At 39.7% G+C, this 27,276-nt stretch overlaps 1 protein-coding gene and 1 long non-coding RNA gene across 3 annotated transcripts in view; one reads left to right on the top strand and one right to left on the bottom strand.

The window, feature by feature from the left end:
- The window catches only part of KCNJ15 (potassium inwardly rectifying channel subfamily J member 15), a 78,564-nt gene extending 52,038 nt beyond the window's left edge, over positions 1–26,526 (bottom strand). Inside the window, exon 1 of one of the 2 annotated variants that reach the window (XM_077879201.1) lies at positions 26,508–26,526. The gene's annotated coding sequence lies outside the window, so the exon portion shown is untranslated. The remainder of the gene's footprint in view (positions 1–26,507) is intronic. The other variant, XM_077879206.1, reaches the window with a different exon arrangement.
- On the top strand, positions 6,213–13,806 carry LOC144301947 (uncharacterized). Its single transcript, XR_013368870.1, has 3 exons — positions 6,213–6,347; positions 10,092–10,153; positions 13,533–13,806. It is a non-coding gene; the product is annotated as an uncharacterized LOC144301947 (long non-coding RNA).
- Positions 26,527–27,276: the final 750 nt, after the last annotated feature.

Here is a 27,276-nt window from a genome sequence, read left to right as displayed (position 1 = left end):
ACACCCAGGAGCAGGGAAAGAGATCTGGGCGGGGGGAGGGGGGGGATCTGGGCAGACCACCAGCGACATAGGCTCATCCCGTGAACACTGGAAGTGTTCCTTTCCACTGGTACAGTTACCCCCCTTACTGTGAACCCTCACTCCCACAGCATCCCCACTCTCTTCCTCTGCTACATCAGTTTCTCAATCAAAATAAAATTGGAGTCAGGGGTGGGGGGGCTGGGTGGTTCAGTCATCTAAGTATCAGACTCTTGGTGTCAGCTCAGGTCATGATTTTGAGGTGGTAAGATCGAGTCCCACGTTGGGCTCTGTGGTCAGTGGGGGAGTCTGCTTGAGATTCTCTCTCTCTCTCTCTCTCTCTCCCTCTGCTCCTCCCCTCATCCCTGCTTTCAGGCATGTGTGCTCACTTGTTCTCTCTCTCTCTTTAAATGAATAAATAAATCTTTTTAAAAAAATAAATAAAAAATAATAAAATTGGGGTATCAGCACTAAAATTTGGAATTTGATCTAAGACGCACGTGGTCTTTCTATGCACATGGTCAGCTCCTCAAAGTGCCAGAAGGATCCCAGCAGAGCCTTCGAGCACCAATAGAACACTTCATTTTTGATACCCTGTCAATTTCATTTGATTCATAACTAAACTGAGTATCTCCTCTTTGCTGGGTTACAATGACCCCACAGTCCCGGGACTGGACTAAAATGCAGTTCAGAAGAAAGATTGGAAAATAGCTGACTATAAACTGTATGATAAGTACTATATGATGGAAATATTCTAGAAGCCCACAGGAAGGGCAATGGACTCCACCCCGGAGTTTGAAGGTAGGCCTCCAGAGGAGGAAATAATCAAATTCAACTGACAAGGTTTTCATAGGTGGAGATAAAGAAGGGCTGTAGGCATTTCAGAAAGAAGGAACAGAACAAATAACAGTGAAGATGAAATGAGCCAAGTGAGCTCCCCCCAGAGACAACCCAGCAATGCAGCTCTAACCTTAACCTCACGGAATCCTGTCCAGACAGCAAGAATCCACAAAAACAGAAATGGATTCAGTTAGAGAATCATTAGGGTGTTTCATTGACTAGGAAAAAGTATAGATCAGGTTGGCCCTGGAGTGACCTCATAAGCCTGAAAGTTACCCTTCTCTTAGTAACATCCAAAGTATAAAGGCGACATCTTTATTTATTAACATTAACATTTTGTTGATATTAATTTTTTTAGTTAAGTGATCTGAGCTCATGTTCTTTACATTTCTACCTTCCATTCAGACGTTCCCATCACGAAACAGAAATGAGCTTGAACTAACCTGTAAACCCCACTTTATCAGAGCAACTCACCAGCTCTCTGTGCCATCCTATACTTAAATACCTTGTCTCCCCCCTTTGCAGTCTTGCCTCTCCTGCTGAACATCTCTTCAATGGCATGGCTCTGAGGAAGAGGGAAACTTTCACTAGCAGTTATATCCCAGAAAAGAAGCAAAAAGAAGAATCAGCAAGGCTTAGTTATAGCTCAAAGGAACCTACGGGTCATTCTGTCTGGTCTCTTAATATTTCAAGTTAGACTCAGAAGACCAGAGAGTGAGCTTTACAGTGTCCACAGAGCATGAAACCCAGAATCTACACCAACATCTCATTAAAGGTTCTTATACACTGTGCTATACCACGTTAGTCCCTACTTTTAAACATGTTCATACCCATATAATTTCTTCAAGTGGTAGAAACCTACATCAAAGCCTGTATTGGTATAAAATGAGCTGTGGGTACCCAGTTTGATGCCATCAGAATATGAGAATAAACTGTTGGACTCATTTCCTCCCCAGATTTGGCTGATGGGCTAGGAGGTTCAAGTGTTAGTAGAACAATAAGAACAAAGACTCCAAAGATGTGGGCATGAGAAGCTCTCCTGGTGGATACTACACCAGATCAGGCTAGAAATAAAAGAGTGTCCCCAGGCATTTAATGCAGAAATTGAAGCAGGTGGCCGCCCTTATCCCAGAGCTCACCCTTTGCTTTTGGTGCTGATCATTGGTGACACGTACAACATCTCTGAAGAATCCAAAGACAGAATGGTCTCATTTTGCCTTCCAAGGATGGTGGTGAGTTCTAGCATTCTCTCTGCTCCTCCTTCCCGTAACATGCCATATGGCCCAAACAAGGTCCCTGTTGCATTAACTTTTTCCTGCTGCCAGCTTACCTCAACCCAGAACTCACAAGCCACTCAATTTTTTTTCTTAACTGAGGTTGAGACAGATAGAGAAGCAGATAAATACACGTTAGGCCCTCTTCTGTTGAATGCAATCATGACCAAACATGCCAAGTTTTAGGGCATCATTTAGGGTGAGGAATGTGGCTGTTCTATGTTCTGTGAAGAACCTGAGAGATTCTGAAATTATCGACAATAACAACAAATTCTGAAAAGGAGCTTAACAAGCCAACTACACAAGTCATAGGAGCTACCAACTAAAAGAATAAGGCAAAATAACAGTCTTTCTGTAAACCTAATGGAAAAGCTGACCTTGTAGGTAAGATGGCTTTAAAAGCTTTCCCAGCCCTTGTGACAAGGCCGCTTATTCCTGTCCTATGGAAGAAAGACCTCTTTCACAGAACAGGTGAATGGCCGTCACTGAGTTATCTAAAAGGTCATACATTCTTGAACTTCATATCATGTACTGGTTTTTAAACCAGGTCTTAAAAGGCGGGCACAGCTCCTCCAACTAGAATATCCTTTGCCCTATTCATTCTTTTTTTTTTTTTTTTTAAATATTTTATTTATTTATTTAGGATAGTCACAGAGAGAGAGGGAGAGGCAGAGACACAGGCAGAGGGAGAAGCAGGCCCCAGGCACCGGGAGCCTGACGTGGGATTCGATCCCGGGTCTCCAGGATCGCGCCCTGGGCCAAAGGCAGGCGCCAAACCGCTGCGCCACCCAGGGATCCCCTGCCCTATTCATTCTTCTAGCAGATTTCAAAAATGACCCATCTCCCCTTGTCCTTCAGGTTCCTATGGGAAAATCAGATGGAATTGAGAACAACCTCCTGTTGGTCTGTCGCTGAAGTTTTCTCCATCTTCCCACCATTATTCCCAACAAAAAGAATTCCTCCTCAGGAAAACATGGAGGCTTTCTCACATGCTTCTTTAATGGAATCGCACAAAAAGTACCCCAAAATGCACAAGTTACTTAACAGAAATGTAATCTCCAAGTTATTCCTCTGAAGGGTGAGCAATCATCCTGGTTTACCCATGATTCTCTGAGTTTTAGCTCAGAAAGTCTCATGTCCTGGAAAATCCCTCAGTCCCAGAAAAACAACTCTGGCTGGTCACCCTATTCCCAAGTGTGTCCTCAGTTCTTTTGTAGTCAACTGCTAAATTTTTAAAACTTGATTTGAAAATAAAAGTGTTAATATAAGCACTATATCCTAATTTGTGAGCACCAATCTGACTTTTGCTAGGGCATGTGTAAAATCCAATTTTGTCAAATGGGAAAATGCGTACTTAAAAAGTTAGATGCAAGAAATGTTCACTGCTCTGTATAGAAGCTGGACACCTTCCTTAAAACCTCTAGCAGAGTGAGTTGGATATTCTAGGTCCCCATCTGTAGTAAGACTTGGGAGTTGGTGAGTTACAGAGCCCACTGACATGTACCCAACAGTGACCCAGTATCCCCTTGCGTTATTCAAGTTAGACTCTGTTGTGTTAGCTGTTGATGGTGCAACCTTAGACCTCATGTTAAAAACACACAATTTGTTTCTGGTTCACCTCAGAGCCACTTTTACTAAGTGAACAGTGGCAATTCACACCAGTGAAAGGTATATCGTAATGTCTGGTTTTCAGTGTTGACAGTACGGGCTGATAGACAGAAATGCAACACCTACAGGGTAGAGTTACCATCCCCAGGTCATTGCAACCAATATGATGCCACCTTCCTTTCAAAGCTTAACCGTATCACTGATCTGGCAATGTGTTACATGCATTAACTCACTTCTTCTATTGTTATCTTACTGTTTTTTAATCCTGAACCAATTATAGAGGGAATCTTCTAGGCCAGACAGTGAGAGATGTGTGGCCATGGAACTATCTCCACCAGATGGTCAAATACAGTATTTTACACTCGGTAGGTTGAATCTGTGTCTGAGACTCCAAGAGCTACATTTAGAATATTTAAAATAGAATAGTACAGAAAATACTAGTATCACCCTGAATAATTTCAGCGATCATTTGGGGAAGAAAAAAGCAGTGCATTATTCTACTTTTCCCCATTTTCATATTTTAGTGACTGCTCCTTAGTTAGTGATAAGCTGTATACTTCAGCTTTAAAAAAAATCACCAAGTTGACGATGCATCCTTCTTTTGGGGCTGGATATATCAAAGGACAAGCAAAGTGTACAACTCCATCTGCTGTTGAAGACACTACCCTTCCTCACCCTATTGCATCATACTGTCCCCTCTCTATAGGCCTCATTGTTCTGACACTTCTTGCCCTGATATTTGGGTCCCTGAACACACTGAGAGCTAAGTTCAGTCCTTGGCCTCTGGCACAGCCCACTGGGGGCACATCACATGTTTTCCAGCCCTTTATTTGATTTAGCGGTTAATGATATTACTATGCTGTAATGCATACATTTCTAATGCCCTGAATCACTTCCCTATGAACCCATATAGCCCCTATCTCTGATAGCCATGCAAAAGAATGTCATAAAACATTCTGCTTCTACCTCAATACCCCTATTCCTACATGACAAATGTGGGAGGGCCTAAGAGAATTCTGAGGGCTCATTTTAGGTATTTAATTATTAGCAGAACTGGGTAAACAACTAGGGTTTTTTACTTTGGGATCTTTCCCATTGCAGAATTGTACCTTTTGCCAAAATATTCTAGTTATTGTGGAAAAACTGAGTGATACAAATTGGCTAAATTATGCAAAGTGCAAAATCCCAGCTGAGTTGTCATAAGCTCTGAAGGACTTCACACCAAAGATGTAGTATGAGTGTAGAAAGAGGGTGTTGGGAACTCTTAAAATTTCAGCTGTAAAACCCCATTTGTTCCTTGTCAGCCACAGCAGAGGGTTCATGTGGTTCAGGTAACACTGCCTGGAGAAGGTGAAGCTCTACCCCCCCTCCCCAAAATGGTCTCAATTAGGGAGGAAGACAAACCATGAGAGACTCCTAACTCTGGGAAACAAACAAAGGGTTGCAGAAGGGGAGGTGCGTGGGGGGATGGGGAGACCAGGTGACCAGCATTAAGGAAGGCACATGAGGTGACGATCACTGGATGTTAATATTGTACGTTGGCAAATTGAATTGAAATAAAATATTTTTTAAAAATAGGCTCAAAGGGAAGGCTGTCCATGGTCACTCTTGTCCTTGCATGGCACTTCATCTTACCAGGTACATCTGTAGGTATTGCTGAGTCACCAGCAAAACAAAGAAACAATAAAGAAGGCTAATAAAAGATTGCTTTTCTTCTATCTCTTCTCTTCTTCTCTTCTCTTCTCTTCTCTTCTCTTCTCTTTTCTCTTCTCCTCTTCTCTTCTTTCTCCTTTTCTTGTCTTTTCTTTTCTTTTCTTTTTTTTCTTTTCTCTTCTTTTTCTTTGCTATTCTCCTCCTTGATGGTGCAGCCTGAATAAGAGAATCTGGACAGTTCTGAGGCAAGCCTGGGCTCCTGAAAGCCAGGTTGTGCCACCTTCAACTTCGTCTAAGGTTACTAGCACCTATCCAGGCTAGAAATGGCATGACTGAATTTGCTTAACTCCCCCACTGAGAAATATTCCTTGGGTTATTTGTCCCTCATGCATTTAATTTTCACCATGTACTGGAGGACATTCGGTTCTGTCTCACTAGCTTTGGTTCATTTTCGAAGGTGGTCGCCCTTGGCCAGAGTGAGCATTGACTTGCTCCTCTTCACACTATTCCCATTGTCAACTTTCTGCTAATCACTGAAAACTTGCCTGAGCTCACTTCCCTTCTGAAATCTGTGTGTACTTACTAGGCAGCGGTGATTCCAAAGGCACGGCATTATGATTTATCAGTCAGTAAATAGCACTTATCACTCAGTGAAGCATGCACACCAACAGGAGTACTTGAATTATCAGCTTAGACTCACACTGAGCTCTTGGGCAAACATCGTCATGTTTTGTTTTTCAAATTGCTTAATGGTATATCTTATCTTACCCGTCAGTTCTCACTTTACAGTGTGAGACTAACAGAAAAACTGAATGCAAAATGTAATCCTTGCCTTGGAATGCTGAATTGTTATATTATTTCTTTCTGGTAAGCAGTACAATATAATGGGGAAAAGTATAGATTTAGTTCCAGACACGCCATCCAGAATGGCTATGCACTAACTGCATGACCAAGGTAAGTTAACTCACTTCTCTGGGCTGGTTTTTGCACTAGTGAATGGGGGAGCAAATTTACCTTCTGAGTTCTTGTGCAGTTTAGATGAAGGAGGAGACAGGAAGTGTCTGACTTCATGAGCACTCTGTCAGAGGACACTGGGGAGGAGAGTTCTATGGTGAAGGTGTCTGGTATCAAGACACTCTTCCTGCCTATTGCACTTGGCCACTGTGACAGGATACTCATTTGTTTTGCCGGAACTCACACCCACTAATGGTCCTGTGCAAATCCCTGTTCTAATACCTAGATTACCCTTTCTTCTTCTGTGTTCAAATTGTGGGACAGATACACTGGATACTCTTGATTCCTTCAAGATCTGCTGTTTTTACCGGTTCTTATGCAGAGACCCAGAGCTGGCTTAAAATACCTTAAATGATTTGCATTCCCTAGAAGTCCTGCTGTTTCTTCCAAGGATAGCAGTGTAGATCTGAAGGTTTTCTGAATATTCTCTTTTTTAAAATAAAAAACCACTTGAGTAGTCAAATAGTTTAGATTACTTGAATAAATAGAACTCAATTAGTTCATTCCTAGGAAACTTGAGTTTTGTCACGCCAATTTCCCTGAAGTGACTTGCATTGCAATGATAAGTCATACGGTTTATGCCACTTAGTTCAGCATTGTTTCTTGACTTTCATGGGACATTAGTATTCCCAGAAATCAAGCATGGGAATCTATCTCCTATCTTGGTTATAGAACCTGATAATAGTTGACGTTGCTCAAACACTCCTTCTGTTCCTTGTTTGCTGCAGACATGCTGACTCCACCTGATGCTGAATCAAATACAGATACAACTAACTTGTTGATGTGTGTAAGCAAGGAAGGTCAGAGATTATGGGGTTCGGAGTGTATGGATGGTGTTCTTCTATGAGTCAATATCCTCTTACCAGCAATATATAGGGGGAGAAAGTGGATTGTAGAAATCACTAGGCAGGGTCAGCAGGGGCCAAATTTGGAAACAGTAATGCTCATCACTTCACTGAGTCCAAGAGATGGAATTTCGGTTAAGAGGGAAGCCCACACCAGCAAGGTCCTTTTTGGTGTTTGTTAGGTGTTGGGTTCAATCCTCAGAGTGCAATGAGGGTGGCAGGTAATGGAAAGCTTCTTTTACGTGCATGTGAGGAAACTAGCACAATATGGAACAAGAATGAAACAATGACACTGTCCTTCCACCAAGAGGTTGAGAGTACGAGTAACCTTGGAGAGCACGGTATGCAGAGTAACAGGGATTTCTTTTAACTCCAGTGCTTTATTAAATCTATCGTCTATCTATCTACCCATCCATCCACCCATCTGTCCTTCATTTTCTGGTTTTGTGATGGGACTTTCTCTTTTTCTTTTAAACTTCCTTTTTTCTTTAAATTGAAGCTCAGGATGGCTTCCCACCTTAAGTGTCTCCTGTTTGGTTCTCAAACATACATTTACACTATTATGAACAGCAAATCCCAGATGTGAAATTTGTAAAGTAGGACTGGTTCTACCAGTGTGATAGAGAAGTAGGTAAATACATGCCCCTTCAACACACACACACACGCACACACACATACACACACACCATACTGGCCAGATACAAGTACTGTGGTCACAAGGTAGGGCTACATGAAACATAATTTATCTCCTGCAGATTATGTTGGAACTCCACTTGCTTTGGAATATATTTCTGCTTTATTTTTTCATAATTGAAATCAGGCATGGGGAGGTTCATACTTCATCTAAATGATTAACACTGATTTTAACCAAGATTTTAGAAACACTCCTTTCAAGTCACTGTAATTCAACTCTTAACCCCCAGCAGATAGTAGGGAATATGAAAATATCCTCATCCCTCATATGAGTTTTGTGAATTCAAAGAAAATCAAAGACAGCCCTGGAGTTTTTTGTTTTTGGCTTGTATTCTGCAGAAAGATCTCTCCAAAAGTTTGTCTTCTTTGTATGCCGACAGTAACCAATACTCCTGGATCTGATTGAACTTGGCAAAACAAGCAAACTTTAGTGAGCTTACTGCTCAAAAAAAATCAAGACTTTATTAGTGGACTTGATTAGTATCCTGGAGCCATTATTCCATATGACAAGAAATTGAGACTCTGGCCCAAACACGCAATTCATTTTGGTTTTAATGATAAAAACTGCCATTTGTGGAAGTATTACCATGGATCAGGAATTTGATTTAGGTGTTTTATAGCCATTATCTTGTTTAATTATTATTAACTATTAGGTTATTTATTCTAATAGTACATTCACTACTATATTTAACAAATCAGTGTCTATAACATAATTCTTTCGACTTTATAGAAGAAAAAACTAAACCTTAGATAAAGTCACTTGCCCAAGACCAAATAGCTAGTAATGTGAGGCACAGAGATACAAATCATGGCCTCATTCAAAGCTCATACTCTGAATCACTGTATTTTGCAGCCACCTATGAGTTCACAACCCATGTGGGTCATCTCAGGATTGAGCTGCAGTAATGGGTCACACCATGAAGAAAACAGAAATGGTCAAAAATGAACACATTACATCAGACCAGAGTCCTATTTGACTATTCTAGCTACAGACATCTTTCATCTTTTTAAAAGAATATATAGGTGGAATTATTTATAAGGTGATCTCACAGCCTAGTTTCAGATGAGGGAGTTCTCAAGTAAAGGGACTATGGGGTAACAAGTAGCCTTTGGTAACTTCTCCCAGTAGTATTTTTAGCATTATAACAATAATGAAATAGAACAGTGGTTCCCAATCATGACTATACATTAGAATCACCAAGAGAGACTTTTTTTTTTTTTTGAGACTTTTTAAATAGCCAAGGGTTTCAGATTTAGTTGGTCTGGGGTGATGGTTGGATATCAATGTTGTGCTTGTAATCCTGGGATGATGGAGATAAAACCAGGGTTGAGACACAGAGAGGAAGACAGAGAGAAGATATTGGCACAGAACCAGGATGAGGTAAACTCAGATTTCTAGTCCAGGTTCCCAACCCACTATCTCCACTTCCTTCTGTTTTTAGACCCTCCCTGTGATAGTGGTACCTATAGAACCATTCTGTGGCCACAGAGAGAGCTGTGCCTTTCCCTGTACCTTCCCCAACCCTGAAAAAAACATCTTAGACTCACAATGTCCATGTGGCCATCTGCTTCCAGATGTATCCAAGTCCCATAGATGGCACTTTGGTCTGCTCCCAGTCTACCACTCTGGTTACTTTGATGACCTCTTTAAAAATATATATATATTTATTTGAGAGAGAGAAAGAGTATAAGCAGCGAGAAGCAGAGAGAGAAGCAGACTCCCCACCAAACAAGAGCCTAATGTGGAGCTCGATCCTAGGACCCTAGATCATGACCTGAGCCGAAAGCAGTTGCCCAACTGACTGAGCCATCCAGGTGCTCCCTTTGATGACCTCTTCTCAAAAAGAACAGATGCTGTTCTTAGTCTGGAGTACCTACTGGTTCCTGTTAATTCTGCAGAATAAGAACCTTAAAAGTTACAAGACTGGGGCACCTAGGTGGATCAGTCTGTTGAGTGTTGGCTCTTGGTGTTGGCTCAGGTCATGATCTCAGACTTTGTGCTCTGCAGGGAGTCTGCTTGAAGATTCTCTCCCTCTGCCCCTTCTGTCACTCACTCTCTCTCAATCTCTAGAAATAAATAAATAAATCTTAAAAAAATAAACGACAAATTCCCACTGCCTTATTAACCAGTTTACATTGTCCCTAGGGCCTGGATGAGACACAGCTTTTCCAAGGGTCAAAGGAAAATGTTTCTCTTCCCTCACTTCCGTAAGTCATTTTGAACTCTGGTTTGTGCAGGGATGGGGTGGAGCCAGAGGTAAATAACTTATTGGTTGTGTGTAGATCTGTTTAGAGGGGGTAGTTGGAGACTAGGGAGCTCCGGGGTGTCCTCCTACTAAGGGAGTCAAAATTTCTACAATCTCCAACCTTCTCCAGTGTTTGAACAAAGTGTAAGGCACAGCTCTGCAGAGGGTGGTTGGTAAGCACCAGATGAGGAAGGACAATGGTCAATGGTCAGGTCCTAAGGTGCAGTTTAGGTCAAATTTCTGTACCACATTCTGGAATGTGGGCTCATCTCTGCTTTCTTAGTATTTTTAGGATCTCAACTAAGGGACCAAAGTCCACCCCTTTGTCCTTCCTTGTGTACAACTTCTGTATGAGAACTAGTTGTTGTTAGGCTCAGGGAGAATGAGGAGGTGCAGCCTGGTTTATATTACCTATCAATTCCTCCTCAAAATACATCTAATCTGGTACAGTCCTTTCTGTCTCCCTCCTGGACTCTGGTGGGTGAGAAACCAGTTTAACCACAAAGAGCTTAGTGAGCTAGCACCAGGAGCTTTGTCTCAGGTTCGGTTTGCATAAACAAGATAGTCACAAAGATGGGGTATTATTTACAAGAAAAAAGGAGGAGTTATTTAAAAGAAAAAAGAAAAGGCAGTGCCTTGGTGCATTTTTTAAATGGGTCAAGCTTCATACCATCTAAAAATGAAATAAATAAGGATTCAAGCTTGGGAGTCACTGAGCAAGTCTTTATTCAAGTAACAAATGGACAACAATAGAAATGCAACAAAAATGATCTCACAGGGTTTATGTCCAACTCAACACAATAGAACCAAACAGTTTGTTTGACTAATGGTTCTTTTATGATAAGAATATTCTAGCATGGGGGCCAGCAAACCATAGCCCAGAAGTCAAATATGGCCCACCACCTATTTTTATAAAGATTTATTACAGTATAGCCATGCAATTGTTTACAAATTGTTTATGGCTGCTCTCATGCCATAGTGGCAGTGTCACAGAATTGTGAAAAGAACGTATGGCCCACAAAACAAAAAATGTTTCCCATCTGGTCTTTTTGAGAAAAAATTTGCCAATCCTTGATCCAGCAGGTCAAATAGTATAAAATGTATCATTTGAAACAATCTTCCCTGTGCAGTAAGTACAGGAAGAAAAAAAAAAAGGGATTCTTTCCAATAAGTAATTATTGAGCACTAAATGCAAGGTTTGTGCTCTGAATATAAGAAAATAAAAGGATACTTACTCTATAGTCCTACCCTTCAGAAAAGTATGGTCCAATAGAAAAAGTCAGAAAGAAGATAAATAGTCCTCAAACATTATAGCTTGAAAAACCATCCAAAATCTTAACTTTCTAAAAACTTCGCCCAAATCTCACTAATGGTGGGGACAAGGGCAAGAGACGTTCGATGTTTCTGATTTAGACATGAGCTATGGCAGATAGTTCAAGCCTGATTTCCATTGTTGGTCATTTGTTACTGGAATAAAGACATGCTAAGTCTTGTGCTGAGGTCCAGAGCCAGGTGGACAGGCAGGGAATTGAATCTCTGCTCTTTGTTTACTCCTCATATGCTGCATCATTTGGCTTGATAATTTTGTTTATTCAACATCCACTAAGTTTAGTGAAGCACCTGCTATGGGCCAGGTACTCTCCTAACAGCTCTGAGAACAGCAGTAAATAGAATAGATCCTTAGTGCAATTGAATTTTCTTTCCTCTTCACCTAGAGCTTTTAAGTGAGCACACAGATGCTTCATTTGTCAAGAGGAAAAGAGGACAAAGAAGGCAAGAAGAGGTCACGGGGCTCAAAGAGGTGGCTGGGAGGATGGGAATGTATGACTGAAGAGGTTCGTTTTGGACTGAGACCTTCAGGGATGAAGGATTTTGCTGAGCAGATAGAGAGAGTCCTAGAGAAGAAGCGGGGGAAGGGATGGTTTGGGCATGTGCCGGGAAGCAAGGATGCCAGTCCGGTAGGAGAGGCATGGTGGTGAGGGCTGGGCAAGAAAAGTTGTAGAGCCCACAGGCATAGTAAGAATTTGAAATGAAACTACTTGGGCACTTAAAATGATAATAAATGTTGGATGAGGCTCATTCTCTTTAAACTTCTTGCCCTGGGTGTTTGTTTGGTTTGGACTCAAAGGGTGCATGTTCATGCGTGTGTGCCAATGCATGCAGCGTGCGTGCGTGTGTGCATGTATGTGTGTGTGTATACAGGGAAGGAGGCTTTTCTGCATGCAGCCCCATGTGAAATGCTGGTGCTCAGATATCCCCAGATCACTGTCGATATGGCAGAAACAAGTATCAGAGAAGCATCAGTGGGACAGCATCTATTTAGGAGCAACTTTGGGTTGACTTGGGAAGCACATAACCATGGTAGTGCTGGCTCCCTGATTACATTTTATATTAAGGTAAAGAATCAAGAAATAGCATGGAAAATGCACCATTTGGGTCTTCCCTGAACAAGACAAAATAACCAATGAACACAGTGTAGGATGAAGGCGACCAGAGCCCAGAAGGGCAGCCGTGGCACCAGGGACTCTTGTGCCTATTGAGGATAATCCCTCCCTGGACAAAACAAAGCTGTTTATACACAACACTGGAACCAAGGGTGAAAAAGAGCAAGTCTTTCTTGAAAAGTTTAGACTAAAAAAATGGGATAATCCATGGAGGGTGAAAATCCCATATTACTTTGCCCAAATTTATCTATGCAGTTGCCTCAACTGTACATCACAGATTTGCTGTTTGTAGCAGAGAGTCTGGATCTGGAGAGTGAATTATTTTGTACAAGATGAAAATTCCACTGGGCTACCCTCATCCTTGCCATTCACCGTGGACAAGGCGTTGTCCAGCAGGTCTTCCCGCAGACTGTAGGCTCACGCTGCCCACTGGTGAGCTGAGCTCCAATACCCTAGCCTTCAATGAGACACCCGGAACTAAAGCAATGTCCCACTGCATAGAAAGGTGACCTGGCTGCCTTGTACTTGGCGAAACTGAAAACCTGAAAATTTTCAGCAAGAAAAACATGTCTTACCAAAGCTCAAACCAGACACTTGGCACCCACTCTCTGTGACGCAGGGCTCCCCGACTGGCAGGAAAACCACAGTAAAGAACTGATTAGGCTGCTAGAACACATTCCATGGGCTGTCCAAGGCTATTTTTATTTTACAATAAGGTACAATATGTTCCATGATGCTGTCTATCCTGGACCTTTTTTTTTTTTTTAATTGCATTTGCCATACTCATCAATCCTAAGTCACAGAGAATCTGTCAATAATTTGAATAAAATAACTAGTTTGGGTGTGTTTGTTAAACTCAAGAGCAGCAATAATATTCATATGTAACTTTTATTGTAGGCAATACACTGATGACGTACCACCTGTTGACCATGGAAATTTTTCATGGAAGATGGGCCTTTCTAGAAACCGAGTCCCCGGAAAACTCTTGAGTTTACAGACCAAATGCTTACATTTTTAAATCTTTTTTTTTTCCCTTTCTTTTAAGAGAAGTCAATTGTGAAAGCAATGTTTGGTCAAGTGTTACTTGGTCAAGAAATGTACTAACTCCTTGTAATAGAGCATTCCAAGAACTTTACCCATAAGAAAATAAATGTGCCTGTTTTCACTTAGACTCCATAAAAATTACAGTTGTTTTGGAAGAAGGAATGGCTCCCCTGTAACATAATGGATATTCAACAACTCAGATGCATTTGGGAAACGACTTCCCACCCACCTCTGAAAGAAAAACAGACAACCGGTATAAGATTACTGGTAAAGCCCAGACCATGCATTAAGTCTTAGGCTCAAGAAAAACTTCCTTGCTAATGCTTAACTTGTTATCGTAACCACTTTTGATTTTTCAGAACCTTCTAGCTACTTTTTAACCATTTTTAATCAGAAAAACTGGAAGAATGCACCCAATCCGGTCATCAGGCCCTCTGAAGAAGATCTAGCCTCGATGACCTTTGAGAATTCCCCATTCTTCTAACTTTTTGCTGACCTTGAAAAATCTAGAGATCCCAAGAGGTTAGGCATCTACAATGCCATGGTGGGAGTCTACGTTTCTCAATGGCTGTTAAAAAAGAGGGTGGGACACAGCAATTCCCTTGATAATGTGTATTTTAGTATAGTGGTCCTTGGAGATACAAGGGTGAGGGGAGGTAGAAATGACTAGTAAGTTTATTCATAACAGGGAGAGAGAATAGGGAATATATGCCAGAATGAGAAGCTCTGCAAGGGATTGCAGTAAAAATAATGCTCATATGTGCAAATTTACACCTCATAAGAAAACATACATACACCAAGAGTCCTGTTCTAATGTTTTAGCATCAATTTTGCTGACAAGATCAAAAGACACAAGTTAAACATCTGCATCAAATGATAAAGTCATGGCAACAATATCTTTTCCACTGTTAGGCCATCACAGAGAAGCAGACATACAGAACGTTTGTTGCTTTCACCTCAGGTTGAGAGGAGAGCCCAAGTGAAGCTCCTGTACTGCGAGCATTGGTGCTGGTGTTTCCCTTATAGCTCTAATTCGTATTTTGAGATAAGGTTGGAGGAGCAGACTTTTTTTCATACTTTGGTTTGCTCATTAGCCTGCGAAGGTCTTGCACATCTATGCAGTACCTCGTGCATTGTTTAACTATTATTTTTTATTTAGCTTTTATGGGGTACCAAAAATGTGGTTGGAGTTAAGTACCTTTTCTGTTTTTCCAGCTACAGTGGAAATTATTTTTGTTTGAAGCTCTTCAAAAGAAAAAAGCGGGGCTGGGGGAGGAGGAGGAAAAACATAAAAATAAATCAGGACCTAGAATAGGTTTTTCAGAACTCATGTGTTCAGATTCCCTGCCAAGGGAGTCCTGTGGGTTGCCCATGGGTTCTCTGGGAAAGCGAGATGCCTTCACACTGAGTGCCCTAGGTGGCTATTAAATTTGGTGTGCTTTCTGGCTTGGTGGCTTTGTGACCCTTGGGCTGGTCAGATAGCAATCTCGTGGGAACTGAGCAGTGGCTACAAATATTAAAGTTGTAAAGTAAATGTCAAATCAAAAATATTTCTGCTTGAATTCTTAGTAGTAAGTGTGAACATACCTCCAGGAACATCTGGCTCCCTGAAATATTGAACACAAAAACAAAAACAAAAACTAGTTCTGAATTCTTCTCCATCCCTGCCGTGTGAATAGGTCTTTTTTCCTCCTGTATCAGCAAGCCAGAAACCACAGCTTCTGTGGGTCAGTGGGAAATGGCTTGTTACCTTCATCCAGGAACACCCTAGATGTCCACTGTCACAGCTGAGAACCTAATAGTAAGGTTTGAACTTACAGACCTTCCCCAGGGAGTTGCCTTCCAGTTGCAGGATTGTCTTTAACGAGGGAGTGACCTCTGAGTAAAAAAAAAAAAAAAGCTTTGTAAGGGAAGGACAGGTAAGGAGATTTAGAGAGCCAGAGGGAGAAATGTTTTTCTCCAACACTCTTGTTTTTCCATATTAAACCCTGGACAATATAGTATTGGAAGACATTTTAAGCTAATTATTCTATTTCTCTCCTCTTTTCCTTCCACTGGGGAAAATTTCTTCCCTTTATGAAATATCTTTCAGAGGACTTCTTCCTTGAGTTTAAAGCATTACAGCCTTCAACTCAGAAGTCAGATTTAGGCTGGTTTTTAAATGATGTATGTTCATTTTGTCTTTGCAATTAACAAAGGAGGTATGACTGTGATCAAGCTTTAAGATGCCTGTGTTCACTCCTAACTGGGAAACGAACTAGGGGTGGTGGAAGGGGAGAAGGGCGGGAGGTGGGGGTGATTGGGTGGCGGGCACTGAGGGGGGCACTTGACGGGATGAGCACTGGGTGTTATTCTGTATGTTGGCAAATTGAACACCAATAAAAAATAAATGTATTATTAAAAAAATAAATAATTAATTAAAAAAAGATGCCTGTGTTCATATGCTTGTATTTATAACTGAACACACACTATGGGTCCTACTATAGCCCAAAGGGTAGCTACCAGCTCCCTTCTCAGAGTTTCCCTGTTGCTCCTCTGAAAGCCTTGGGAAAGCCCAAGTTGCAGTAGTTCACTGGATCTGGTCATCTACCAAATATAAGCAGAGTGCGTGAACACCATTGATCTTGATGGACAGCCAAAATCACTTTTAATGTCCAAATGAAGAACAACAGGAGGAACTTTTCCTATGATTGTTAAATGAAGACAATAGGAGAGAAGAGACTGATGTTTGCCTAACTCACCAGCATCTTCAAATCTTTATACCCGAAGAGTCAAAGGTCTATTATAGCAGCTAAAACATTACACTTCTCAGCCACCTATGAGGAATAAGCAGAAGATTACTGAGCTGGTGTAATAGTCTGACTCCATTTCTGATATCTGACTGCTTTCAAGCCCCACCTCCCTTCCTTTTCTGCCCCACATCTAGGAGGCTGATAAAGAAGCCTAGATGCTCCCTCCTTTGACATGGTGGAAAGTTTCAACCCCATAAGCTCCTACCCACATGCAGGAACTCTCACCCTGGCCACATTTCCTACCCTCAGTAAAGGACACAGCAGTCTCTGTTCTATTTTTGGATCATCTTGGGAGCCTGCCTTGCTCACCCCTTAAAGCCTCATATGTCAGTAGTAAAACTTGCCATACCCTTGGTGGATACATGTACCATGTCATCAGTTTCAACACCTAAACCAAATTTTGGGTAAGGTGTCCACACACCTCTGGAAGATCTCTTTACAAGATTTTACTTAACAGAATGTGTCACTTTTTCCTTTCACCCTTTCTCTATTCCTGCTGGTGGTATAACAGCCAGCCCTCTTGCAATGTGGAGAAGCAAACCTGTGCTAAGAATGTCTGAGTAGAAAGAAAGAGGGAACCTAGGTCCCTGATGACATTGTGAGTTCCTCTGCCATCCCTACACTGCCTGCTTGAGTCTCTCAAGTCATGAAAACATGTCAAATTTGCTCAGCTGCATGTAGCTGAAGACAGTTCCAAATACAGGACTATGACTAAGTTGTATCTTGACCTCCCAAGTGGAAATTAGTACTTTTGCCAGAATGTCAACAGGTCAATGTCAAAATACTTGAACCACACCTGGGACTAAGTCCTTCTCAGAGGAGTGTCCCTGTAACTAAGGGAAATCACTGGATATTTTCTGGTCAGACTCCTCTGAGGAGAAACAAGAACACATATGTTCACAGAAAGAACCTGATTTTCATAGCCGTAAAATAGTCTGGAGATTGGTCTATAGTGAAATTTGGAGAGAGGTTCAGAACCAAGCATTTTGGTTGAGAAACCATCCATATATCTAACTCATACTGTGAATGTACCTAAGAGAACCAGTGTCAGGAAGAAAAGGGACTGCTTATCGAGTACCATTTCTTCCACTGATAATGCACTAGATGTGCAGGGAGGAGAATATAGGCTTTCTTCCCTTAACACCTGGTGGAGGAGTTAGTGCAAGCATGCTAAAAATTCATAAAGGGAATGACAACAGGCCTTTTCAAATATAATTAAAATTTGGTTTGGATAAATTGACACAGAAAATCAGGTGCAAGTGATGATGAAGAAAATCATGTAAGCCATATCCAGGACACTGACTAAAGCTAGATCCCCCCATTATTGCCCTCAATAAGCTAAATGGTATGCCCCATCCTGACCTGGCAGATAATTCAGAAAGGGGAGAGAGCAGACCTCCTGATGGTGTGACTTTTTCATATGAGCACTGTGATGAAACAACACAGCATTTATTTTTTGAGGAAATGAACGAATACCAAGTTTATAGGCAAAAGGAAGTAACAATACAATTGCAGAATAGAAAGTTTAACATAGTCTAAATCACCTATCTTTACAAAAATGACAGACTTATTCTAGAGAAAATCATCTCTGACTGGAGCTCATCAAAGATTGAAGTATTTTATCTTCACATTTCTCTTTGTTGCTGGTAAAAGTCAACAGACAACTTCCAGAGTGCATCACAGACCAATAGCCACTGATGTGAAGCAGTTTTTAAAAGTTTTAAGTACTCAATATCTTAGCATTTTTGATAGTCCATATGTCAAAGACAAAATGCTAAACGTTCATGTCGTTGATAGAGTGAGTACACAATCAGAGAAAACAAGGATGAAAAATACCCTCACAAGGCTCCCAACACAGCCCTACCTGGGATAGCAGTTGGGAGTGGCTATACCTTCTTTTCCAGGAGTAACAAATAAGCTCAAATTCCAGCTCAACTCTTTGGGCATAAGAGGATAGAGTTGAGACAAAACCTGAAGCAGTTTGTTGACAGGTTTTCTTAAAAGCAAAGGCAAAAGGTATTATGCTGAGTGAAGTAAGTCAATCAGTGTATGTTCACAAACAGTGTATGTTCTCATCCATTTGGGGAATATAAATAATAGTGAAAGGGAATATAAGGGAAGGGAGGAGAAATGTGTGGGAAATATCAGAAAGGGAGACATAACATAAAGACTCCTAACTCTGGGAAACGAACTAGGGGTGGTGGAAGGGGAGGAGGGCGGGGGGTGGGGGTGAATGGGTGACGGGCATGGGGGGGGCACTTGACGGGATGAGCACTGGGTGTTATTCTGTATGTTGGTAAATTGAACACCAATAAAAAATAAATTTATTTTAAAAAAAAGCAAAGGCAAAAGGAAAGGGGAGGAAACTTCTTAAACTTCTTCAAGAAAGGCCCCAAACTAGAGTCTCTGTAGCCAAAAACCTGCTAAATCTACTGAAACCATTTGCTGAGCATATTGATTTTTTCTGGAAAGTGAAGGTTTCAGTTAAACTCCCAGCATTTCTTGACTTTAGCAGGAAACTACTTTATGTGGGTGTCTAGACATCACCCTCTGCTGAAGCATGGAGAAAGTGATCTAGCAACATGCCCAACCTGTCTGACAGGTACTGCCTTTACCTGGATGGCTTATTCATGAGTCAGAAAACACCTCTGTTGCCAATATTGCATTTCATTTCATTCTTAAACTTGTCAGACTTGGGATGCTGAACAAATTTTAAAATTCAGAAATATGAATCATTGTAAAAACCAGTCACTCACTACTCAGCTTTCCAAAATAGCAGATGTCTTTATGCCTAACCTCTTAATTATTGAAATGTTTATATAGGCAAGAAGAAACTCTATAATAATATTAATGACAGCACTCAAGCTGGGTCTCTATAACCACAGGAATATCAGACATGGAAGCCTTGGTTGTGATGGTTTCAGGGAATAGTTGGCCTATTCAAAAAAAGTTCCCAGTTGTGAAGCACTCTTTCATGGATTGGAGATCTTTAGACCCAGCCTTAGTCAGTCCTTCAAAGAGATCACAAAGTTATGAAGTCTCTTAATTGCCATTGTTATATCTTGCTGGAAAGAAGTTATTTCATTTGGGTGTTCCTTTTTTACCTACATGGGACCCAGGGCTGCAGTAACTAATCACTTCACCATATTATGTAGAACTTTATTCAGGGTATGATTCAGGGCTTATTACATATATTAATGTAATATATCTGACTATGACAGCATAAAAGAGGTGGAAGGGAACAAAGCTATGTTGCGGTGATGAGATGACACCAGATGGTAACTTGAATCTACAGGAACAAATGAAGAGAAGAAGAAATGAAAAATACAAAGATTGACATAACAAAGTATTTAGATCTATACTTTCTCTCCCTTCTCATCTTAACTTCCTTAAAAGATATAAAATTGTATAATGTAATAATTACAACAATTTATTGTAGGATTTGTAACATACAGAGAGATAATATGTATAACAATATTACAGGGATGCTTGGGTGGCACAGTGGTTGAGCATCTGCCTTTGGCTCAGGTTGTGATCCCAGAGTCTGGGTATCGAGTCCCACATCAGGCTCCCTACAGGGAGCCTGCTTCTCCCTCTGCCTGTGTCTCTGCCTCTCTCTGTGTGTCTATCATTAGTAAATAAATAAAATCTTTAATAATAATAATAATATCATTATTATAATTATTATAGATATTAAGTTAGCATAAGTTTAAAGTCAATTTCAATAAGTTAAGACATATACTATAAACTCTAGAAAATAACTTACTCTAAGCCACTGAGAAAATAACTAAAAAATATACTTGAAAAGTCATTGGAGGGATTAAAATATTACACTAAAATATGAATTCAATGCAAAAGAAAGTGGGTAAAGGAGGAATAGAGGAACAAAATGTGATAAAAAGCAAAACATAAAATGAAAGCTGCAAATTCAACCATATCAATAACAACATTACATGGAAATGGATTAAGCAGTCTAATCAAAAGGCAGAAATTCTTAGATTGGATAAGAAAACATAATTCCACTATATGCTGTCCACAAGATACAAACCTTAGATTCAGTAATACAAATATATTGAAAATAAAAAGTGTGGAGAAAGTTATACTATACAAACAGTAACCAGAAAAATACTACTAGTATCAGGGAAAATAGATTTGAAGGCAAAAAAAAAATATTACTAGAGATAAACAGGACATTTTGTAATGAAGAAAGTGTCAATGGATCAGAAAAATATAATAATTGAAAACATATATGCAACTAACAACAATACCCTAAAACACATGAAGCAAAAGCAGACAGAATCAAAGAAGAAATAGACAATTCAACAATAATTGGTGAGGACTCCTATATCCCATTTTCAATAATGTATAGAACATCTAGGAAGTAGGTCAAAAAGATATAAGAATTGAACAACACTATCAACAAACAAAAACTAATGAACATTTATAGACCATTGTACTATATGTATAATACAGTACATATATAATATACATATAATATAATATAGTACATATATCTACAAATTTATAATAAATAAATAAATACATAAATAAATAAATTTACTATTTATTTATAGTACAAAACGCACATGAAACATTTTCCTAGATAGACTTTATACTTGGTTCAGTAAATTTCAAAAGTTTGAAATCATGTAAAGTATGTTCTATGAACCACAATGAATGAAATTAGAAATATATAATAAAAAGTGATTTGAGAAATTAACAAATATGTGGAAATTAAACAGCACACTCCTAAATAATCAATCAAAGAATAAATCACAAAGGAAATTAGGATATACTTTGAGATGAATAAAAACTAAACTCATCACATGAAAACATACAGGATACAAGTAAAGAAATGGTTATAAGGAGATGCATAGCCAGAAACACCTACATTAAAAAGGAAGAAAGAGCTTCAAATCAATAACCCAAACTTCCCCCTTAAGGCACTGGAAAAATAACAAAAAACTGGAGCTGAAGTAAGTATAGGGAATAAATACTAAAAATTAGAGTGGAAAATAATGAAATAGAGATTAGAAAAAACATGCAAAAATTAATGAAACCAAAAGTTGGTTCCTTGAAAAGACCAACAAAATTGACAAAGCTTTGGCTAGACTGACTAAGGAAAAAATAAAAAACCCAAATTATTAAAATAAAGAATGAAAGAGCAGATTGGTCATCATTACCAATCTTATAGAAATATAAAAGGAGGGGTGCCAGGGCAGCTCAGTCAGTTAAGCACCCAACTCTTGATTTCCGCTCTGGTCGTGATCTCAGGATCGTGAGATCTTATATCCCTATGGCTCTGTGTTGGGTGTGGAGCCTGCTTAAGATTTTCTCTCTCTCTCTGCTCCCCACCCCCCGCAAAAATAAGATAAATAAATACAACTATTCAAAAATTATTTGAGCAAATAAAAAAGGAGGGAACTATTTTCAACTCATTCTATGAGACCAGTATTACAGATACAAAAACCAAATACATCCTAAGAAAACTCTTAAAACTGCCGACCAATGTCTTTTATGAATATAGACCCTAAAAATCCTCAACAAAATACTAACAAACTGAATCTAGCAATATGTAAAAAGGATTATTCACTATGACCAATGTAAGGCTGGTTTAACATACAACAACAAAATAATATACAACAATCAATGTAATACACCATATCAATAAAATAAAGGACAAAACCACATGGTCATTTCAAAAGAGCAAAAAAGCATTTGACAAAATCTAATATCCATTCATTATTTTTTTAAAAAGTCAACAAATTAGGAAGAGAAAAAATTTTCTTCAACACAATAAAGGATATTTACAAAAAATCTACAGATAACATTATACTTAATTATGAAAGATTGAATGCTTCTTCCCCAAGATTGGGAACAATATTAACATATCCTTTCTCACCATGTCTATTCAACATTGTATTGGAGGGTCTAGCTTGGGAAATTAGGCAAATAAAAGGAAGAAAACCCATCTAGATTGTAAAGGAAGAAGGCAAATTATCTCTATTTGCATATGGCATCTTGTAGAAAATCCTAAGGAATCCACTAAAAAGTCATGAGTTCATCAAGATTGCAGGACACAAGATCAATTTACAAACATCAATTGTATTGCTATATGCTAGCAATGAACAATCTGAAAATGACATAAGGAGACTCTTTGGGAAGCAAACTGAGGGTCATGGGGGAAGCGGGAGATGGGGTAACTGTATGATGGGCATTAAGGAGGGCACATGATGTGATGAGCACTGGGTGTTATATCCAAATGATGTTATTAAAAACTACATCTGAAACTAATGATGTTATGTATGTTATGATGTTTGCTATGTATGTTAGCAAATTGAATTTATATTTAAAAAATAAAATTCCATTTTTAAAAGCATCAAAAAATATTTAGGAATAAACTTAACAAAAGTAATATAAGACTCTTACACTGAAAATTACAAAAAAAATTGTTGAAAGGAATTAAAGAAAAGCAAAACAAATGAGAAAGTATTCCATGTTCATGGATTTAAAGACTTAATATTGTTAAAATGGCAATATTTCTCAAACTGATCTACAGATTCAATGCAATGCCTATTAAATTCCCAGCTGATTGTGTTTCCAAAATTAACAGTTTATGTGAAAATTCAAAGGACACAGAATACCTAAAACAATATAGAAGACAACCAAAGTCCAAAGAAGACTCATACTTCCTGATTTCAAAACTTGTTACAAAACTACAATAAATATGACAGTGTAGTACTGGCATAAGTACAGACAGATCAATAAAATAGAATAGAGACCCCAAATAAACTCTCACATTTATGATCAATTGGTTTCAACAAGGAGCCAAGACAACTCAATGGTGCCAGAAAAGTCTTTTTGACAAATGGTGCTGACACAACTGGATGTCCACTTGGAAAAGAATGAAGCTGGATGCCTTTGTTATACAAAAAAATTAACTCAAAATAGACTATAGAGCTAAATCCAAGAGCTGAAATTATACAACTCTTAAGAGGGAATATGGAAATAAAGCCTTAAATATGATGTAAAAAGCACAAGTAACAAAAGGAAAAAAATAGATAAATTGGAACTTACCGAAACTGAAAACTTTTAGGTTGCGAATCACACCATCAAGAAAGTGAAAAGACAACCCACAGAATGAAAGAAAATATTTGCAAACCACATATCTGATAAGGAACTTGTGTCTATACAAAGACTTTTTAACAAGGCAATAATAAAAAATAAAAAATATAATTAAAAAATGATTGATCTGAATAGACATTTCTTCTGGGGCACCCGGGTGGCTCACTGGTTGAGTGTCTGCCTTTAGCTCAAGTCATGAGCCAGGTGGGGTCCTGGAATTGAGTCCCACATCAGGCTCCGTGCAGGGAGCCTGCTTCTCCCTCTGCCTATGTCTCTGCCTCTCTCTGTGTGTCTCTCGTGAATAAATAAATAAAATATTTTTAAAAAATAGACATTTCTTCAGAGAAGATAAGCAGCTGGACAATAAGCACATTAAAAGATGCTCAACCTCATTATTAATTAGAGAAATGCACGTCAAACCCACAGTGAGATACCACTTGGCACCCACTAAGATAACAATCATGAAAAAGACACAGAATGTGAAGAAATTGGAACCTCCTATGTTCCTGGTGGTGATACAGAATGGGTGCACTAGTTTGGAAAACAGTATGGCAGTTCCTCAAAATGGGAAACATGACCTGTTAATTATAGGACCTGTTAATTCTATTCTTGGGTATGTGCCCAAGAGAAATTAAAATATACTTTCACATGATAACTTGTACCTGAATGTTCAACCAGCACTCTTCAAAACTGCCAGAGTAGAAATAACTCCAATGCCATAAACTGATGAATGCATAGATAAGATATAGTTTGTTTATATACCATATTGTTCATCAATTAAAAGGGATGAAGTACTGACATCTGCCACAAAATGGATGAACCTTGAAAACATGATGCTCAGTGAAAGAAGCCAGACACAAAAGGTACCATATCATATAATTCCATTGATATGAAATATACGCAATAGGCAAAACTTCAGAGATAGCAAGTAGGTGGGTGGTTGTCTAGGCCTTGGGGAGGGGGGATGATGACGAAAGTGAATGAAAATGTAACTTTTGGGGCGGGTGACCAAAATGTAAAATTGACTGTGGCGATTGCACAATCTGCAAACAAACTAAACGACACTGAATTACGCACTCCAAATGTGTACATATTTTGGTGTGTGAATGATACCTCAATAAAGGTGTTAAAAAAATCTAACCTATGTAAATCAGTCATGTAGTATGAGTTTTTGTTTCCTTAGACAAAGTATTACAGTAGCATTTTTCAATGTGTTGCCACTAGTGACATTTGGGGCTAAATCATTTGTTGTTGGGGAATGTCCCTTTGTCCTGTGCATTGGATGTTTGGCTGTATCCTTGGCCTCTACCCTCTGGAAGCCAGCAGCGTCCCTTCCCCCAGTTATGACAACCAAAACTGTCTCTGGACATTGACAAATGTTCCTGGGGTGGGGATGAGGAGGGATGCAAAATAGTTCCCGGTTGAGAACCACTGTGTGGAGCGCTTAATAGCAGTAATTGTAAAAATCAACCTGTCAGTTCTTACCGTCTTACCAACCCTTTGGGCTGCTAGAAACTTAAACACTTGCCCCTTGTTTCTCACAATAAAACTGAAGAATAGATTGTTTTTGTTACTCAACTTTTGTCCTGGAGCTCAAGGGGAAGCCAGTGAGGAAAACAGTCTAGGTGCAATTATAACTTTCCACAGATGGGTGCCTGCACTAGGTCTCTATTCAACTGCTATACTCGGGGTTGTAATTTAGCCTGTGTCTAATCAAATGTTAAATTTGTTTGCCACACGTTAGTAGACTGTTCTTCTAAATAAGAAAATATTTAGAGAAGAAAAAAATGCATCTATCTTTTATCCTATTACTGGTTATAGAGTAAATATCATTAATATCTATGCAAAGTAAGGAAAATAAAAAACCCAAGCAGGATTCCATGGAGATTTAAATAAAAATGTTTCACTTGAATTTAATTGTTTTTGGCAACTCAGCCAAGCGAACTTCTCAATCTGCATTCAGAGTCCCACAAAAACTCCAGTGATTGGAAAACATGAAAGTTGATTTCCAAGTAAAGCAAGAAGGCATGTGATTGCTTCTACCACTGCTTAACACAAAGCTGAAAAGGAACGAATGAGAGAGATTAATCATCTTGAAACCCCAGGAGAGGCCAGAATCAGAACTGTGAGTCCCGGGGAAAAAAAAAAATGAGAAAAATGTGATGAATGTGACAAGAGGGTGTTGAATCGGTCACTGATAAAAGGGAACGGTCGCTAGCTCCCTCACAGAGTTGCAGCAATAGAAACAAACAAGGAAAGCCAAGAGCTAATGCAATGGGAAAACATCTCGGTTTTACGCACACATCCTCACAAACACATTACTCACCGCGGAGTAGTAATGCTCATCCTCATGAGCTCACTTCGTGCTATGAAAATTGGATGCCTCACATTGAATGACTTTCCCTCCACAGCAAAATCATGCAGTCTTTCCACTACTGACCTCTCTTGCTAGTGAAATACCCGTGTCCTCTGGGACAGTCAACAAAGGACATTGCCATGGGGGTGGGTGGGTGGGAGGTGGTCTGAGGATTGCATGCTGTCTTTTCCACGTTGCCCAGGATCAGCCGGGAGCACAGCCAGTATGTTCCAGCCCGTTTGTGTTAGTGATTTCTTGCCTTACCCTGCGCATATTTCTCTTTCCAATCTATCTGATCCAAAGAGACGGACACCATCAAAGTTGCACTCCCATCCTGCTCTTTCCACTCACACCTGGATCTGAATATTTGGCATCACCCTTTTTCCTCTTCTTGTGACTAAATCTTACCCTGGATTCTTTCATCTGCCGTCTCCTGCTGAGCCTCCAATTCCTAAAGCCAGAATGACCCTGGCCACATGTTAGGAGAACAGAACAGGAGGCCTCTAGCCCCACGTGGAAAAGCCGTTCTGCACCCCTCTTGGCTTTAACACTTACCACTCAGACTGGTCCTGTTTTGTTCCTCTGGGAAATCCTGGACTCCAGGGTTGGGGGCAGGAGAGGACGAGGAAGCCCTCCACGCAGAGTGTGTGTGAACGCTGAGTGTGTGCGCCCTCACCTGCATGTGTCTCTCTGTTGCTACATGTGGAGTGCGAGGTAGAGTGAGAACTTGGATTCATCTAAATGAAGGCACCAGGGCTGTGGATTTTAAAGCTCTTCTCCGCAGACTTTCTTGTCTCACAAGGAATTTCTTCCACGTCTTGGAGTTGACAGGAATTGGACAAGCCTTGGTCTTACCACAACCCAGCGCATTGGGCAATCTAAGGGCGGGACTCTCCCTCAACGTTGGGGTTGCCAGTTCAGTAGGGCCTGAAGTTCCTTTTCTGAAAAGGAAAGTCCATGCTGTGGCAAGAGTGACTAAATATGGTTTTTTGTTTGTTTTGTCTTTGGGGGGTTCCACTTTTAATCAACCTGAGTAAGAAAAAAAAGGAAAAAGGAAAAAAAAAAGTGTTACCATCAACGAAAGAATCACCTGGTGAAAATGTTCCATAAAATTCAGACTTTCCCCTACTTTGGATATTTTCCCCTCTTCATCCTTCTGATCTACTGTTGGGACAACCACTTTTTTTGTTTTTTGTTTTTTTAAGAAATTGAACAAAACTTAAATAGAGTTGTCCTCGCAGAAGATATTTTCATATATTGTTTGGGAGAGATCAAGATACTTCAACTTCCCTGATTGCCTCAAACTTCATACAACTTTAGCCCT

The sequence above is a fragment of the Canis aureus genome, chromosome 30 (genome assembly GCF_053574225.1).
Source record: "Canis aureus isolate CA01 chromosome 30, VMU_Caureus_v.1.0, whole genome shotgun sequence".
In the NCBI taxonomy this organism is placed as follows: domain Eukaryota; kingdom Metazoa; phylum Chordata; class Mammalia; order Carnivora; family Canidae; genus Canis; species Canis aureus.
This window is presented reverse-complemented; position numbering and strand designations above follow the sequence as displayed.